Source organism: Salminus brasiliensis, chromosome 10, assembly GCF_030463535.1.
Source record: "Salminus brasiliensis chromosome 10, fSalBra1.hap2, whole genome shotgun sequence".
Lineage (NCBI taxonomy): Eukaryota > Metazoa > Chordata > Actinopteri > Characiformes > Bryconidae > Salminus > Salminus brasiliensis.
Genome location: NC_132887.1, coordinates 35,107,607 through 35,122,633, shown reverse-complemented (window position 1 = coordinate 35,122,633; position 15,027 = coordinate 35,107,607). Strand labels below are relative to the sequence as shown.

The window sequence follows — 15,027 nt, the reverse complement described above, 5'->3', positions numbered from 1 at the left end:
CCTCACATTTAGGGTGCCTACACACTAGAGGCTGACAGAACATCAGAAAGGCAGTCAGGACTTCAGTAAGGATGCTGTATAAGCTCTGTTGGACTTAAAACTTGCCTGTATGCAGAAAAAAGACACTCTATTGAGTGTCAAAAAAGCTCTAACCATTGCAAACTTTGCTGCAACTGATGGAGGCATGTCAACCAATTGAAACGCAGTTGGGTGGGTACTGGCAGATGATGGATGATGGAAAGTTCAAGATGGAGGAGAGGTTAATCGGTGTGGAGTATTCTTTCCTGGTTCTGTATAATGCTAGTTTGGCAGAATACAAAGATTGACTTTCTCGTCCGGCAGGTCCAGCATCTCATCTGACCATAAAATCGCCCTCCAGAAGGATTCTGGAGTCTTTGTCCATGTGTTCATCTGCAAACTGTAGTCAAGCTTAAAGATGTTGTTTTTGGGGCAGGTGCCTTTATTTTTGGATGGAGCCTTTCAGTCCATGGTGATGTAAAACTTGCCTAACTTGGGCCTTGGTGGTTCTTGGGTTGTTCCTGACTAGCCGAACCATTTTCCCCGCACAGCTGAGGGTGACCATTTGGTTCTTCTTGACTTGAGGCCTCAACTTGGCCTTTTCTCCCAATAACTTGAAGTAAGTGAAGTTTGGACTGAGGATCTTGAAATCTACAGTTGTTTAGAAATGGCTTCAAAGGACTCCAAAGGACTTGCACTGTGTGTTAGTCAGTCCAATGAGTGCTGTCAAAGTGTTTTAGAGAAGCTACCAGCTTCTAGCTACCAGCAGCCAATCATTATCATGGATAGGAAGTTAAAAGGCCTTGGCAAGTTTCAGTACCACTGAACTAATCATCAGTCTAACAAACATGCTTGGATTGAATGTATCCAGAGTTAACAGTAGATAGTAGATTTTTTTTTATGTGTTAATTCCTGCAGAACTTCAGTAGACAGGCTGTATTATAACACATTTCTAAAAGTGTGTATTATGGTAAACAACAGCAGGCCCTCTTAAGCCATTTAGTTCTAAAACAACCCAAAACATGAGAAGAAAGAAGTTTCTTTAAAGCAGTAGCTGAGCAACTGATGATTCCTCACTGTAAGTTTTAAACTTCTGAACTTCGGCGAATGTACCCGTCTCGCGTGTCTAGAGCTCGCTAAGGTGGCTGGGGTTCAGTGCTTCGGAGAACCAGATGACTCACCCACTGTGTACGCAGCATAGCCGCACAGTTGCCATGCTAATTAAGCAGCTATTGTTTACCTTGATGTTGTGTACCTGATGATAGCAGAGATGCTTTTTTTCCTTACAACAATTAAGTGTAACCGCACTCAATTACCATACAGAAGGGAATGAATACTCCTATTAATTCTAGTGTGCCTGCACAGCAATTATGCTTTTCAGAGACCACAAAAAAACAAGGTTTTAAGAAGTTGCATAATCAAAGAAGGATGCATAATGACTGAAAAAAGGGTATTGGCGTGTAATAGGCTACCACAGCATGTGTAAATGTGGAAAATATGGAGCAGGTATTTTAGTTCCCCTTATCCCCTTATGGTTGAAACAGTTTTTGATGCCAAGATCTTCAATGCGATCCTTCAGAACATCAAAAGAACATTTCAGAACATGAAAGGACTTTGGCCTGCGTAAAAAAGACATTTTGGGGGGCAGTGGCTCAAGAGAAAAGGAGGCAATCTGAACGTGAATGAAAGTTCATTTACAGCACATTGCAGACACTTTTATCTGGAGAGACAGCCTAATCATATTTCAGAGAAAAGGAAGCGTAATGATGGGATTCTTTCCCAAGGCGGCCTAAAATGAGGAAAGAGCCCATGTAATGAAAAGAAACCCAGTCGCCGGCATATAGGGTGGGGGATATATATGCACTAACCGCTCTGAGCAGGTGAGTGCATGCGAGTACATGTAGTGCCTTATCCCTAGTCCCAAATGGTGCCCCAAGCCTTGTGGTCCTCCATTTGTTTGTCAAATTTTCCCTTTTTTCTCCAAATTAACCCACGTAGCTCCCCCTAGCACTAGAAATACTCCCGACACTAGGAGGGTAATGACTTAACACGTCTCCTACGATGCATGTAAAGCCAGCCACCTTTTCTTTTTGAACTCCCTGGGCAGCTGACATGCAAGGGAAGCTCTAGGCCTCTAGGACTCCGGCTGCTGATAGCAAAGCAGCGTGGCTGTGATTAGACCGCTAAGCCACTTGGAGTCTGACATAGTGAGTGTGAGTCCTCGCCTGAATCAGAGGGTGCTCGTGAACACCCTTTAGTTCAGCAGAATGAGCAGAATGAATGCTGATGTCGAAATTCTGAAAAAAACAGCTTCATCCCACCGGGACATGGAATATACCAGACCTTTGAATGTACCCTGTGGTACTGGGACACCTGCTCATTCATTTCAAAGGTTTTAGAAAATACTTTATCCTGCTTTTTTGGAGTAACTGTCTCTACTGTCCATACAAGGCTTTCTACTAGATTTTAGAGCATTGCTGAGCATTAGGGAGGTCGGGAAGTTGGCTGATCACCACCCCACCTTCAACTTATCCCAGAAGTACTGGATGGAGTTTCATTATTCCAGAGAACACAGTTCCATTGCCTCTAGTCCACGACTCTAGTCCACCCCTGCCATCATATCTATTCCAGGGATCCTACTCTAGTGGCGGTGCTTCTCTACAGGGACTAGACAAGCCATGTGCATGAAGTTGCCCATTTGTGTCAGCAATAGGTGCAACTTAAAGGAGCTTGAATGCACTCATTAGAAGGGGTATACATATCTGGCACCGAGACGTTAGCAGCAGGTGTTTGAAAGTTGAAGAAGTGGAGCTGCTGGAGATTGAACTTGTTCCAGCACATCCTACTGGGTCTGATAGCGTTCCAAACATGCTGCTATATCAGGCCTACATGCACTCCTTATGAAAGCAGTCCAAGCTTTTCCCCATTTTGTTTTAAATGGTTTAGGAACATTATGTTGGGGGTTGAACACAAGAACAGAAATGGTCAAATTCCTGTTCTGCTTGACACAAAATAGTTGGTTTTTAGCCTTTTTCTAAACTGTACTTAAATTCACCAGCCAAGCGTAATTATACGGTGACCATCCATCAAATCCACTCTGCCTGCGACTCAAACCCTAATAGCAGCTCTTCTTTTCCTTGCTTTTTTTCCTAGAAGAGTTAAACTGGTAGATCTGTTTTGTTTGAGACTAAGTTACAGGTCGACATCAGGTAAAAGCCCTACTTGGCAAGGCAAAGTAGACGAATGACACCTTTATAGTACCAGCAAGGCCAAGAAAATGATAACATTGCAGTAGAATAGCATTTTATTGTTCACAATGCTATTGAAAGTCCCTACATGTGAGCTGAATGGATCTCAAGTGACTTTACACTTCCGTCATATGCAGACATTGACAAGTCTGACAAGTCTAACATGCCAACTCGCACAGCTCAAAGGGTTCTTCATTGTTTTGCCGATACTGAACATGGAACCATTGAGAAAACCACTCAGGCTTTCCACGATCACCAGTAAGGGTTTCCAAAAGCCACTTTAGTGCTGAGATGTTGAACACTGTCCTTTAATATCCATTTATGCTGGTGGATCTTATACACTACCTCAATGGATTTTAAATGAAGCAATCAGGATGTGATTGAAGGGTAGACCTTCAACTTTAATCCAAGGGGTTTAACCAAAAGAGTCAATTAACCGTTTAGGAATTACAGCTGCAGTAAGTAATTGGACAGTTGACTAATAAGCAATTTCGAGCCCAGGTGTTGCCAGTTGCCTCACTATTTCATGACACTTTAATGAGATAAAAGATCTGGAGAGGATTCAAAGCGTTGAATTTGCTTTTGGTTTTGGTAGATGTTCACGCCTGCCTCCATAAATCCGAAGGCAACATTAGCGTTTTTGTAAATTTCTGGGTGTGGGTACTCAAATGTCCATTAAGGTTTTTTATTGTGCATTTTTTAGCTCAGTGAGTTTGATATTGGATATTTAGCTGATATTTGCAAGTTTACATATGGTCATATAGACATATAGTTTCTTTGGTCTGACAGTGGGAGAGTGAGCAGATGAAGACTGAGTTTGCTGTTCTGATTTCTCCAGGTTTGCAGTAGCTCTCGCAGTAGCCGATCTGTTTGTATCAGGACCATTAGCAGTGCTGTGGTTGCTCAGGTAACCAACAAACGGTGCTGGATCCTGTTTTAGAGGCTGTGCATATGATGTAAGTGCGTACAAGTCTGACATGGCCAGGAAAACACCCACGAAAACCTACCAGACCACTCTGTCTGTTATTAGAATTATTACATTAGGCTTTTGTAGGGATGGTCGTGCTGCACACTGATTCCAATTATTACCATCACTTTGCCTCTTCCTACTCATAAAGACTACTGCTTTCAATTGAAATGAAAAAATCTTGGACTGCTGCTTTAATGATGTTAAATTAGGTGAGCTGGTGATAGCGCTGAAAACATCCACGCACTGACTGGGGGCATCCTGGAGACTTTTCCAAACTACTTCATTCAGAATGAGAAATTCTTGTTAACTGTTACTGTATTTATGTTAACCTGCATCTGTTTTATGTTATGTTATTTTTCAAGATCTTATTGCGGAGATAAATACTTTTAAATAATAGTGCCTTAAATGTCTGCACACCACTGTACAGGAGAGACAGGAGCTTTCCCGGGCATGCGTCTCTGCCATGTCTTTTCAGGTTAGTTAATGCTCTGTACAGAATTAACTTTCTGTCTTCCGAATGATCTCCCTGTCACCTTATATCTTAAAGCCATATTCACCCAGGGATGTCTGCTGGTATTAGATGGGTGCGATAAAAAGCGACAGTAAATAGATTAGAATATGACACTGTTTGTTTGTCCTCATAGCTAACTGCAGTGGCTTGTGATTTCTATCCCTGGGAGTCGAGCCGCTGAGCTCGGCAAACATTCATTACGATGTTACTGAGCGCATGAGCATGTGGGTGCTCTCTTGAGACAAAGAGCTAATGTTGGCTTGAGGAGATTTGCAGGGGTGGGAGGTATAATAATAATAATAAGCATAATAAGTCTAATTTAAATAGCGCCTTTCTCAAACTCAAGGGCGCTTTACAACAGCAGAAAATAAAATACAATCAATAAAAAAAACTAAAAAAAACTACAAAACACACACACATATTCCTAGGAGGCACAGAGAAAAAAAGGTCCCCAAACCGTGGCGTGAAGTCATTAGCAGGCCCAGATAGAATCCTTATGAGTGGGGGAAGGTCCATTTTAGCTTGAGAGGCCTCAGGGGACCTCAAGGCCTTGCAAAGTCACTCTATGGCTGGCCCAAAAAGCCTGCAAACTCTGATGCAGAGTCACTCAGCTTCAGAAAGTTACTCAGCCTGGAAAGACTAGGTATAGCTTGGCCCAATAGTTCTCAGAACTGAAATGTGACTCCATCATTTGGCCCAACCAGCCTCTGAACTGCAATGTAGAGTTGCTGCAGCAGCCGGCCAAGTCAGCAGCTAGCCTGGACAACCTCTGAGTTGAGATATAGTCACTCCAGTGGCCGGCATAATACTCCATTGTCCAGTGGTGGGCCTGGAATAACTAAAGTTTTGTAGAGTTGGTCCAGCAGCGGGCCCAGCAAGCCTCCAAACCACAAGGTAAAAACATTCCAGCAGCTGACCTGCAGAACCTCCAAGCCGTGGGATAGAACCACTCTGCCAGCTGGCTTGGAAGATCTTTAAACTGCAACCTATTGCTGGTCAACCAGCATGACCAGCAACACCACTAGATGGCCAGCATCACCAAGTTGGTTGACCAGACCACCAAAAAAGTTACCATGCTACCAGCAAGAACTGTCTTGGGCTCTTGAGTGTTTTTCAGCAGGAAAGGTATATATTCACTCCGACAGCTGGCCTAGAAAGCATCTAAGTCATGGTATAGAGTCACTCTAGTGGCCGACCCTATGGTGATATTATTACTACCACCATCATTGCTCTCATTATTCTTACCATCACTACTATGATTGTATTAGTTATACTATATTTCGATTATTATATTCTGATTATTTTGCACACCTGAGCAGTAGAACAGTCTTGGTGGTACAGTGACTTTTATCAATAATTTATTAATGGTTCTGACTAGAGGAGGATGGGTCCCTCCTGCGAGATCCCTCAAGGTTTCTTCCTCCAGCTCTAAGGGGGAGATTTTCCTTGCCACTGGGGGTCTAAGGTTTTTATGTCTTGTCCTCTTGCTGATTACTGATTCTGTAAAGCTGCTTTGTGACAACGCCAGTTGTAAAAAGTGCAATACAAATAAATAATAATAGAATTGATTTGATAACACATATGCTGATAAACCCAAAACGGTAAATGATGTACAGCCTTGCTTCCCCAATGAAGTAAACTTGAGCAGCTTAAAAAATCATTTAAACATTATTATATAAGTACAATTACTTACCAGCCTGAGGCTTCTGTTTTTTGCTCATGCTTTACTGGCTACATTTCTTCATTGGGCTGTGAAATAATTACATGACTTAATCATGATTAATGGGATTACGTTGTGTGTAGTTAATTGTGTGATTCATTACATTTGACTGTAAAGAAAGCTTTTTATCATTTAAAACACCCCTGGACACCCCTTCTAATGAAGACATTCTGCTACTTTAAGTTGTAGGGAAGCACTGCCATTAGAATTTATTCAATTCACAGATAAACACCAAAGCACCATGCTTAATGCTCATCCAAAATTTTTGGAATGAGTTGGGAGTTGGGGATGATGAGGTGGGGTTGTCATCATCCAACATCCTGACCTCACCAACACTCTTGATGCTGAATAAAATAAAATCAGATCCTCCTAAATCTAGTAGAAAGTCTTCTGCCCTGGACAGTAGTTACTCCAACAAAAGCAGGAGAGACTCTTTTTAATACTTGATTTTGTAAGAAACAATGAATGTGTCCCAATACTTTTGTCCATATTTTGTATAGATTATTTTCAAATAAGCTCGTGGTGTGAAAGTGACTACACAGTTACCAATTTGCTTTACTTATGTCCAGGAAGTATACATGTGTCATACTAATGTCAGTATATACAGTCTGATATGCATCAATCAGCCATAACATTAAAACCCCCCAGAGGTGAAGTGAATAACATTGATTATCTGGTTACAGTGGCAGCTGTCAAGGGGTAGATACACGTAATAGACAGTAAGTGAACAGTTAGTTCTTAAAGTTGATGTAAAATTGGCAACTGTGGACTACTTTGCCATGGGCCAAATTGTGGAGGCTAGATGGTCAAAGCATCTCCAAAAAATTAGGTAAGCTTTGTAGGATCTTCCCAGTATGTGGTGGTCAGTACCCACCAAAAGTGTCCCAAAGAAGCACAACCGCTGAACCAGCAACAGGATTTGCTGCAAATGTCTCAGTGCCAGATATCATAGGACAACTTCATAGGTCTTGTGGTGCGTCGACGGGTCGAAGCTGAAACAAATTGTACATTCCTACATTCTAGTTGTAGCCCCTCCGCGATTGTAGTCTCAGGCCATGGTTGTAGTATGTACTATAAGACTGTAGGATGGGAGAGAACTCTTAGATCTGTGCAGCTTCTGCTTTGATCTAAAAGATCGGGCCCCCCTTCGGTGAACAGAGGCAGGACTGAGAAATTGGACTGAGTGCAGGGAGGAGACTGGGTGAGGGTGGTGGTGAGGTGTGAAAATGCTGTCATGGGATAGAAGAGCTGAAGGACTGAAATGTATGGGACATTTTTCTGTTAGAAGGAGGAGGAACTTCTGAAGCTTCTGGCTTATCCCAAACCTTAGTTGTTTCTCCGTATAAATCATACAACTGCTCACATTGGCATGTTGTTAGCATGCTGATTTGGGTAGTACGAGTGTATTTATTCCATTGATGATGTACATCTTTTAAATGAACGTTTTTTAGGTTCTTCTAGCTTATCCCAAGCGTCAGTAAATGTACACTATAAGTCTAAATGTTTGCATAACCCCATTCTAATGATGGATTGAGCTACTTTTAAGTTGCATCTGTTGCTGACACAGCTGTGCAAATGCACAGACACAGCTTGTCTGGTCTCTGTAGAGAAGTACTGCCAATAGAAAAGGACTCTCTAGAGCAGATTAATATGAACCTAATAGCACTGGAATTTGGCATTAGGCAAGGGCTTGATGGGTATAAAGCCCCCCATTGTTGATCTGTGGAGCAGTAGAACTGTGTTCTCGGAAATAATGGTTCCCCATCCAGTACTTTTGGGAAAAAGGGGGATGAAGTGGGATGATGATCATTCTATATCCTGCCACAGATTGCAATCAGATCCTCACAGCAATGCTCCAAAAATGTAGTAGAAAGCCTTCCCTGTATAGTAGAGACAGTTACTCCATCAAAAGCAGGCCAAGCTCTTTTTAATAGCCTAGAAACAATGACTGAGCAGGTGTCCCAATACTTTTGTCTGCACAGTATATCACATAAAACTAGCCTACATGTGATATTTATAGGATGTTTTGGAAAAAGGGAGGAACTCCCAAACCACGGCGTGATACCTCAGGCTGTTATAGCTGGATAGCTGGTTGTTTTTTTTTAGTCAGAAGTTTTAGAAGAGGAGTTTTAGGAGCTTCTGGCTCCTCCCAAATCTCAGCTATTTCTCATAGCTGATATAACCACTCATGTTGGCATGGCATTAGCATGCTGATTTAGGTAGCACTGTATTATTTAATTAATTAATGTAGTGATGCATCATTACTGCCTGACATGGAAGACAATTTCACCTTCACACCAACCTTTAGATTTCTGAAGACACATCTGTTGTACAAGGAAGATCCAGGCTTAATAAAACTAGAATATCATCCGTCACTCATATACTTTGTTTATTTGCTTTTCTGGAGTAATTTTAAGGTATAGATGCGTGGGTGCATGTTTTCCTCAGTGTTTGGCACCGTATTTCTCCAACTTATTAGTTTAGCAACCATCTGCCGTACAGTTTCTCTCTTCACTCGGTCTGTTTTTTCCTCCATCTTGGTTGTATTTGCTGGGTTGCTGTATCTGAATGTTGACTAAAAGAAGAGGAATACGCTGCCTGATGCCTGAGACATTGTTTACGGTAGTGTTAAGATATGATATTGGCCTAAAATGATTCATGGCGTTTAGATTATTTATTATGTAGTTCCGATTTGTCACTACTTCACCATTCTCAACATCATGTGCTACTCAGAAGACAGGTGTGGGGCTTGCATAGACATGTACAGGCTTAGATTGTTGCTCAACCGTTGGCGCTTTTCCACTGCATAGTACCTACACTACCTCGACTAGCTCAGCTCGCTTTCCACCATGAAAATGGCCCCCTGGAAATGTAGCAAATGACGTCGCTAAACACCATCACTACGGTTTATAGATTCTAAAAGACATTATCTGAACAGGTTTCTAGATTTAAAATGATTATTTTGTTTAAAGAATTAGTGGTAAATTAATTAATTTTGGTAGCTAACGCAAAAAAGATACATTCCCTTCTATGTCTCAGTTTTTAGAAAATGCTTTTTTAAAGGCATAAATTGAATGTGCTTTTATTATTGTAGCATTAGCCAGTTAACCGGCTAGCGTTCTAGATAGCGATAGCAGAATAAGTCCGGTTATAAAGGAAATATATGGTGTAAAAAAGTTAATGTTCAATCGGCAGCTTTACAAAACTTCACATAGCAACTCAAACTAAAACATATATACGCAGATAGTACACATATAGTATACAGTGCAGCCATATGCATATGTGAAATGATTTTTACAGAACTAAAAAAAGCTTGTTGTCAGTAGTGACCATTAAATCAGCTAGCCAACTAACGCATTAAGAGATTAGTTTGGAGATTTTACAAATGGCTAGTTTGTGAAGGATGTCTGCATTAGGTCTTGTAGAGTAATGATTCTAAGTCAGAGCTCTGCAAGGTTTACACGTCACATTTTAGTCCCTACATGGCTCGCTTGGAACCTTGGTAGAGTCAAGTAGAGTAATGTCAGTAGAATAGTAGTGGTTCCGACTATCCCCACAGGAAAGAAATGTGGTAATTACCTCTAGAACCGAGCACTTCACATTAAAACCCCTCTAAAATTACTGTTTACACTTGTGATTACATTCTGCAGAAATATTGAGAAATCTGAAAACCTGTAATTAAATACATTTACAACTACAGCAGAAAACAATAGGTGGGATCATTTGGATTCTGTTTTTTCAACAGCCATTGCGCTGACATTACAGAATGTTACCAAACAAGGTAGTTTAGCTGAAACTGGGGGCTCTCTCTTTTACACTTTTTGTAGTTCATATCGGGGTCCGATTGATTTGAGCATTGTAAAAGAAAAATGGTCTTGATCCGCTTCGTGTTTCGCTACCTGGTTAAAAAAAACAAAAATCTTGAGGCTCACCATACAAACACCACCACGTTCATTTAGAGCTTAGCGGGTAAAAACAACCTCCACAGGAGAACAGCAGGAGAGCGTGGCATGATTTGAGTATTTCTGTATCTGCTAATCTACTGGGATTTTCAGCACAGCAGTCTTTTGAGTTTACTCAGAATGGTGCAATAAAGAAGACACATGCAGTGAGCGGCGGTTCTGCAGACTGAAATGCCTTGTTAATGTAAGAGGTCAACAGAGAATGGCCTATGAATGACTTAATCTGAACTGACGGAAAGGCTACAGTAACTCAGAAAACCACTGTGTACAATTGTGGTGAGCAGAAAAAAGAAACATCTCAGAATGCACAACAACACGTCCACCTTTGAGGCAGATGGGCTACAACAGCAGAAGACCATGCTGGGTTCCACTTTTGACGGCCAGTTGAAGACTGGAGAAACGTTGCCTGGTCTGATGAATCTCAGTTTCTGCTAAAGCACACAAATGGGAAGCATAGGTAAGATAGGTAGGGCCAGAATTTGGTGCCGGCAGCTTGAACCCATGGACCCAACCTACCTTGGTTGGTGGAGGTGGTGTAATGGCGTGGGGGGTGGTCTGTCACTTGGTCTGTCATCACGTGAATGCCACAGCGTATTTCACTATTGTTGCTGACCATGTGCATCCCATCATGATCACAATTGACACACAATCTCCTCATGGTTATTTTCATGATGATGATGCACCATATTCTTCTAGGTTACCGGTATTTAAAAGAACACTTTTGGGACATGGCACAATCACAGATTCAGCTCTAAAACTGCAGGAATTGTGTGGTGCAAGCCTGTCAACTCGGACCAGACTCTCATGTGAATGTTTCCAACATTATGTGGAAGTCATGCCATGTTATAGAGGCATGTTTTTAGGGCTAAAGGAGGCCCTACTGGGGTATTAGCGTAGTGTACCTAGTACACTAAAGTACCTGGTGTGGAGTGTATGTGAAAACACTGCAAGCACCATAGTTCTTATTAAAGGCACACATGTATTTAATCTGTAAAGTTCTACACTACTTTGTTGCGGGAAAAAGAAACAACATTGCTGTAACGTGATACTTTGTACAAGCAGGGATAATGTGCACCCGCTGTGCGCAGAGGAGGCTAGAGCCTCTCCTCTATGCATCTGACTGCAAGACTGAGTGCTTTGCCTGTGGCAGAAGTCAGCAGATTGCGAACGTAACGTGACTTCGGCTCATGGAGCACCCCATCTGTTCAGAGGCTGGGCAGCTCAGACTGCAGAGGAGCAGCAAAGAGACACTTCTACCTATCGCTAGAGAAAACGTGACAACGCTGTGAGTGACTAGGGAGGGCACAGTTATCTCCTTGAGCCCTTACTCCCCAAGCAAAAAAAGCTTGCTTGCCTGTCATTCTCCAGAAATTGCCTCCTGATCCAGCATGAGGACATGAATCTAAATCTGCCACGGGAACTCAGAGGACAGATGTACTGAGCCTTATTTTGCCAGGTTTCAGGGACACATTATGTCCGAAAACGCCTGGCGTTATGGACAAACAAGCCTAAACACGCCGCTAATGCGCCATTTGTATGGAAAGCACACAGCATTTCCCCCCATTGTACATATCCATGCTGTCATGGAAAAACTTCATACCTACAAAATAGCATGTTTATAAGAAAAGGGGAAAAAGATTAACTTCTATTCCTTTCTATTTTGGAGTAATCTACACTACATGTCCAAATGTTTGTGGACAGCTCTTGTAGTGAATGGATTCGGCTTCTCTAAGTCACACCCATTACAGACACAAATTTGTAGATGCCCACACAGCGCTTATCTATGTCCTATACAAGTACTGACAATAGAGTCGGACTCTGAAACAGATAAACATCAACTAATTGGCACCAGGCCTAATGCCAGGCATGGGATAGAGTGGTATAGAGTTCCCCAGCATTAAGCTGTGGGGCGGTGGAACGGTGTTCTCTGTAATGATGGTGCTTTATCCAGTACTTTTGGAATAAGTTGAGTAGTTCCAGTAATCTCCATAATCTAGTTGAAACCTTTAGTAGAGGACAGTAGAGACTTACTACAACAAGAGCCGGGTAAATTTTTTTTCTTTTTTAAACCTGTGATTTCTGAAGGAACAATGAATGATGAGCAGTCCCAATACTTTTTTGTGTCCTTAACATATTAGCATTGGAAGAACATAATTTTCCCAAGCTTTAAATGGCTACCCAGCCCACCCTGCTGGAAGATTGCCCGCCGAGGTCCCCTCTACCTGCGTCAGACCATCTGCCACCTACCAGTCCGACCATCAGCCCCCCCACCCACCACCCCCCATACCAGACCAGCGGCACACCCTCCTACCACTGCTACCTGTTTAATGACCATGTTAAAACCTAAATGGATTCGTAACTATCTGCCACTATTAATATCACCACTATTAACTATCTGCTGTATCTGGTTTGGTCATTTTTATCATTAATGTTTAAATAGTTCTGACCAGAGGAGGATGGGTCGGGTTCCCCTTGTGAGTCTTGGTTTCTCTCAAGGTTTCTTCCTCCAGCTCTGAGGGAGGTTCTCCTTGCCACTGTCGCCGTTGGCTGTTCACTGGGGGTCTTTGATCCTTCATGTCTTACGTTATTTCTTTTTGTCTCTGTTTTTTACTAATTACTAATTATGTAAAGCTGCTTTGTGACAACAGTTGTAAAAAGCTGTACAAATAAATCTGACTTAACTTGACTTGACTTTAAATTAACCAAAGTCAGTTCCATTAATGGAATGTGGAGGACACTCTTATCCAGAGTCAAATCATGTTACACAGATAGGAGAGTTGGAGAATACGAGAGTAACATAGAATGTAGAGTCCTGCCCAAAGACTCTTAATGGTGTAAGGGGACATATTTGTCTAGTTGGGGAATCAAACCGTAGTCTGATGAAGGTCATGTTGTTGCCTACAAAACCACACTAACCTCCAAGTCAAATAAAAGACAGTGAAGCGCACTCTTTGCCATTAACTCTTGGTCCAAGCTATCTTTTCCTCTTACTCTGGACCTTCCTTTGGGTGTTCCCTTAGGTTCTGTATTTTGACTGATCGCCTGTACTCTTCTTGTTGGAGATTAAAGCGAGTTGCCAAAATCTCAGTTGCTGAATGTGGTTCTGAGTTGAGTGGATACAACAACAATCCCTTTTGCATTCAGGAATTAAACCACTGGCATTTCATAATACGGTGCAAAAAGGTTCAGTTCACAAAATAAGAAGAGAAAGGCAAATTTCATAATGAATGGACCAAAAGACCCACAGGCCTCACCCAACATTACCGTGGCATTATCACACCGGCTATGAGCTACATGGCCTGGCTCGCTTAGTGAAGACTATTATTACCTTCACCAGGAAAACACTTAACTGCAGGGTAACAGCTGTGTAACAGTGTAACAGCTGTGCTGGACTGTGTTCATGATTGTGTGGCTGTATATATCATCTGTTATGCCAAGACCATGGCTATAGCTATTCGTCACACACTTGCATCAAACCTCATGGAGGGTGTTCAAGGATGTGTTCAAGTGGATTCCACCTTTTATTTGGCTTACTAAATCTATAAAATGGTCTGGTTGGCGTGGTTTCATACGAGTATGATCAATACATGCATTACATGCTAAGAGAAGAATTACAGCTTCAGTAAGTTAGCTAGCATTAGCAATTATCAGTGCACTGCCTGGTCCTGATTTAGCAAGACAGCAAACGGAAATGGAAACCTTAACAGGTCTAAGCGTACCATACTGGCGTGAAACAGTACAGCCTAGCCTTATTTACCATTTGGCCCTGCAGTGGAAAAGAGGCCACTGATTCTTGAGGAAGTTACTCTTTACAAATGAGGAATCCCCACATTTGAAGAACTTCCTAATCATGCAATGTGCAAAGGTGCCACAACCATTAGGGTACCACATACTGTTTTCCCACTTAAGGTCCCATGAAGTTTCACGTTCATGGAGCGATATCTTCGTGTCAGCTGTGTGAGCCAGAGAAACGGAGGGGACCTTATTTCTGTTGTGGAGTAGTAGAACTGCTTTCAGGCTTACTTTTGATGAATCAGTGAATAAGTGCCACTCATCTGTGTAAAATTCATGGCCAAGTCCTTTCATAACAGAACAAACATCACTGCAAAACCCCAGAGCATCTTCAGGGGAGGAAAAAAATCTTTGAAAATGTCATGGCAACCATGAGGAAAAAAAGCAAACAAACATTAGTTTCATTTCGGATAAAAGATTCCAGTCTGTTAACCTGGTTCGGCTTGCTTTTTGAACAAATGCAGACCGCAAACAAGATCATTAAGATCTCTATGATTCAGCAAATGTAGTTCCTTTGACAAAAAGCTTGCTGCAGATGTTTGATACCGACTGTCCTCTACTTGCTCACTCAGACTCGTGTTTTGGAGGCTCTGGCACAGGTGATTCCTGACTGTGGGGTACTGGGCTCATGGCAGATGGCAAATTAGGATATTTAAATGAGTGTGTTTGGATGTTGATGTTATACCATTTATGTTTGCCAAGGAGAAGTGACGATCCCAACCGTGATCTTTAGGTTCTCTCCAAACTGCAATCGCGAAAGGCATATGGTGTGAACCTTTTGCCCATGCTGCGAGTAGCCTGACACG

At 42.0% G+C, this 15,027-nt stretch overlaps 1 protein-coding gene across 2 annotated transcripts in view; it reads left to right on the top strand.

The window, feature by feature from the left end:
• grid1a (glutamate receptor, ionotropic, delta 1a) overlaps window positions 1-15,027 on the top strand; it is a 503,065-nt gene that overhangs the window by 293,607 nt on the left and 194,431 nt on the right. The gene's annotated exons all lie outside the window — the stretch shown is intronic.